We start from the raw sequence: 4965 nt of genomic DNA on the forward strand, positions 1-4965 counted from the left end.
GTACTAATGTTCACTTTATTTTTAATTGTATAGAAAGAAGAATGTCTAAACAAGGCTTTTTTTGCGTAGTACTGGATATCATTGTTTGTACATGGTACAGATAAATTTTTTCTTTGGTTCTGTAAGTGATGATACTATGACTTTGAATTTGAAGCACTGAAAGTAACTAAAGTGCCTTCTGAATCAAGGATTTCATTAAGGTCGCAATACTTTATTAAATACTCAGTGTTCTTTTTTTCAAACAACTTGGCATTCCTGTATAGTGTGATATACATGACAGTTACCCAATCATGTTGAATAAATGGGCACGACAAAATTTCTCAAATGATTTATATTGATAATTTCATTTTACCCTTTAACAATTTTCAAAATGTTTTCTGTTTACTTAAGGTTGGGTGTATTTTGTCTATTTTCTTTTTAGTTCCTTCTAAAATATTTAAACTTTATATAAAATTAAAATACCAAAATAAGTTCTTATTAGAGTGCTTAGCTTTTTCTTTTGACACTTTAGTTGATCACAGAATTCACCTTATCTATGCATACTCATAATGCAATTTCATGTTATCCCAAATAGAATCATGATAAAAAGGTCAAATATCAAACACATTTTATGAACTTACAGCTTAAACACCCTATTAATTCATCTTTTTAAAAATAATTGACATGCCTTGTGAATTCCTGTATCTAACCCTAATTGAAAGATTATTCGCATAGTACAGTTATAGTCTAGGATAGTATTTTTAGGCTATTGCTAGCTTTATCATTCACCATATTATGTGACTAGGAAGGAAGTAGCTTCATTTCTAGGAGTTGCAGGACTGAGTAATAAATTTGATTGGCTATTTGAGTTATCTGAATGCAAAAATAGGTAGTTTGGTATCATCATTTTGTTGCATCTCTGAGTATTGTGAAGGCACTCAGCATTAAGGTGGAGCTTAGTTACTGGGGAATATTTTTAGTTTACCAAATTCTCCTAAATGTATCACAGTGTGCTTTGATTACTGTTTACAAATGTGTTCATCTGATGTAGTGCTCATAAAATAGACATTTCCCAGCAACAGTTTAATAGAATACCAGATTTGGAAAGGAGTAACAGTATAGTCACACTTGGTGTTTGACTGTACATCCTCAGTTTGTAAGAGAAGGAAGGATATAAAGTCATAATGGTAATTTCTCCCACAAGGTTGTCTTGAGTGTTGTTCTGTTCCTGATTGAGTTATTTGAAATGCTACTTTCACATCTGATTATAAACATTACTGACTGAATGAATGTGCAAATAGGACTGTTACAAGTTTGGGAAAACATTTAAATTTACTTAGCCAGTGTTTTGACCTTTTTATTTTTCTCTAATGTGACATAAAGCAGGGAGTTAAAAATAAGCATAAAATGCTATTAAGTTCAATAACAATATAAAATAAAAATTCAGCTTGACTTCTGCATTGTAGAAGTATATTTCCTGAAGAAAGCAAATTAGAGCTCACCTTAAATGTGCTCAGAACACATTAGTTGGGCAGAATCATCTCAAACAAAATTTTGAATAAAGTATTGAATATATTACATATAAAGAGAACTTAGAAGCATTAATGAGACATTTGAGGGAATCTGCAAATATTTCTTGCAGCTGGTGCATAGGAAAGTAGAATAGGGCTAAAGGAAATTTGTGGGAAAATACTGCTTGCTTTAACATCCTTTTATGTATTTTGTTTGTGAAATTGCTCTCATCTCCTTTAGTGATCATTTTATGATAGTTCATAAGTATTGAAAGAGATGTTAAAGACATTTATCAAGACTGCCTTGATAGAGTTAATATGACTAAGATTAGGAAAATTTTGTGAGTGGTTGGTTCTTAAATGCAGAGGGACAAAACCAAGTTATATTAGTTTTCAGGGCTCTTAGCAGATCCAATAGACCTTTCTGTGATAACAAAAATATTCTTTGTGTTGTCTAATATGGTAGTAGACACCTATCGCTGAAATGTGGTAAATTCTACAATCACACTGAAAACTTGAAATGTGGCTAGTGTGATTGGAGAGTTTACTTTAGCTACATGTGGCTTCTTTGTGGACAGTACAGCTCTCAATATTGAGGCTATGAGGACAGTCCAGTTTGCTCAAATTAACTATTAAGATTTCATTTATTTTTGCATAGGAGAGTTTGGTGTGGGTGATGAGAGGATTCACCAGAGACAGTGGGGGATAAAACAGGCAGATCTACTGAGATACATGGCTAAGGGGAGCAGTGGGCAAGAGAGGAGAGGTCTGCTGTGCCATGTGAGTCACCTCCCTCACATGGGATGGAACTCAGGTCAACAGAGGGCTCTTGTGGTGATAGCTCTGAGACTTACCCCCTAGGCTACCCGAGGGCCCTGGACATCAAAATAGACATTAAAATTTGGATTCTTAGGAAGAAATGGATGCTGTTTTGCCTTATACAGATAAAGTTATTTAAATATATGCATTTGCTTCTCTTAGCTCAGAGTTACTTGCTTTACAATTCTTTTTTTTTTTTAAAGATTTATTAATTTATGCATACAGAACTGGGGTACAGGCCAGAGGTGTAGGGGCAGTGAGAGGATCCACCAGAGACAGAGTGGGCAGCAGAACAGGCTAATTGGCGAAGTACACCGCTGAGGGGAGCAGTGGGCGGGTCAGGAGAGGTCTGCCGCGCCATGTGGGTCATTTTGGGGCAGGTGGGAATTGAACTCAGGCTGAAGTGGCGTTAGCTTCTGAGTGCTGTGCTTTATCCTGCTGTGCCACCAGGGAGGGCCCTGCTTTACAATTCTTTAAGACATTGACTGAGATGAAATACTTTTACTATCCTACGACCATATATAATGTCTTAACTGCAGTTAAACTAGAATTTACCGTTTTAAGCACCAGTGTGTCTGAATATATGTGGTTCTAGAGTACATAAAGAATTTAGGTGGGTGATGTATTTACTTGGGCTACACCAAATATGTAGTGGTGGGGAGGAGTGGTGGGAATGGAGTTCCAGTGAAGTCAGGTGTGGTTTGAGGTGTACCAGATAAAATGAAATTGTACTAAATAAGAAACTTAGAAGGAAGTTTCTCTTTTTGTCGCCATCTTGCAACTTACTTGTTATCTTCTATCCTTAAGGTTTGGGTATTTGCAGTAACTGGAAATAAGAATAGGCCCACGATCTGGAAATATTATGTGTCCACTGCAAACCACTGGCTTCCTTATGGAGTTCTTGCTGGAAATGAAGACGTTTCTTCAAAGCAGATTTTTGCCTAAGGAGACAACCCCGCCCCCAGACCCAATACCTGATTAAACATTCCAGAAATTGTCTTTATAAGCTAGTAGGCCATCAGATAGACTTGGGACTACTGATACTGCATTTTAGTGATTACACTGTTTACTTAGTGCCTTTATATGCATAGAGTATATGTACCTCCTAGGAAAGGTGTTAGCAGATCTTAAGTTGCTGGGGAAAACAACTCCCTTGTTTTAGAGTTGAGGAAACCAGGTGGAGAAATTAGGGTACCTGAGTCAGTGTTACAAGTGAAGATGAAATATTCATTTGGCCTCAAATTTTTCTAACTCTTGGTAGAGTGAAGTTCTACTTCTCATTGTACCCCATTACTGTTTTTTTTTTTTTTTAAATAGCTATTTGGATTAACCTTACAAAATTGCCTAACTTATTCTCAATAAAGCTTGTTAGTTTTCTTTTCATGGAAAGTTGGAACTCTAATAAGTTTGCTATTGGTCTCAATACTTATTAACTCAGCCTTACTGCTATGGTACATGGAATACATAATTTTGAAATAGAATCAAGATTCACATAATTAGCTGGTTTGTAAGTCATATGGGAGCTGAGGGAAATCCAGAAGAGGAACAACTCAAGGTTAGGTGGAAAACCTTGAAACAGTTGTTCTGGCTTCTTTCTGGTCCCCTAAAAAGTTTCAGCTTAACTTGTGAAAAACACATTTCAAGGGGTAAACTGTTTACAGTTAAAATTGCAATCATGGAGTTTCTAATGTCTGCTCCTTTACCCTTCAATTTTGATGGTTCTAAAGGAGGATGACTTTATTTCCATTAAGGAGGGGAAATTTATGATATTAGGAACTAAGTTTTAAGAGCTGATTACTCAAGAGAGCCTATCATCAAAAATGTAATTATCATTGCTATTGTGTGAAAAGGGAAACTGCCATTGACCCCTGATAACTGATTCTGTGCTATTTCTCCTAACAAGGCCCCATTAGATCTGGACTTAGTCTGCTTTTCTGACTTACCTGGAAGTATTCTTTGCATCTTGTTCACCTGTGAACTTCATGCTTCTACTTACTGGACAGTGTAGCTCCAGCCATGCTGACTTTTCTTTTATTCCAACACTCATTCCTTTCTTTGACCCTTTACACTTACTGCTGACAACTTCTTGTTCAGAATTCACCTTAAATATCTCTTCTCAAGTCTTGCCCTGGTCAGCAAATCTAAACTCAGCCTTCTGCAATCCTTTCACATAAAGTTTTTTTCCTTCCCTGTATAGTCAGGTTTTTTTTTTTTTTAAGCTTTTTTTCTTGTTTAGAATCTGTCTCCTCTCTCCCCCACCCCCATGTAAATTCCATAGTGGGACAGACATTTGTCTTCCTTACTCCTGAATTCCCATTGCCCAAAATGGTGTCTGGCATATAATAGATATCCAGTAAGTCTGTGAGCAAGCCAGAGCTTCAGAATCAGTATCTGAGGTCTGATCTTGGCACTGTTCCTAACTCAGTGTTTGACCCTGATTGAGACCCTTCGTCCTTTGTGGAACTCATTTTTCTCATCTGTACAAGTGAGGACTGAGACAGATGGATCTCGAAACCCCCTTTCAACTCAAGTACAGGTTCCTTAAACTTTGAAAAAATTCTGATACTTGTAGCCAGAGAATCTCTATTTTTCTTCCAAACTCTGCTTATGTAGGTGCGGAAAAACTTCTGTTGTCCAAAGTCATGCAAAGTTAGTA

The sequence above is a fragment of the Condylura cristata genome, unplaced genomic scaffold, assembly GCF_000260355.1.
Source record: "Condylura cristata isolate star-nosed mole 26May11 unplaced genomic scaffold, ConCri1.0 scaffold00002, whole genome shotgun sequence".
In the NCBI taxonomy this organism is placed as follows: Eukaryota; Metazoa; Chordata; class Mammalia; order Eulipotyphla; family Talpidae; genus Condylura; species Condylura cristata.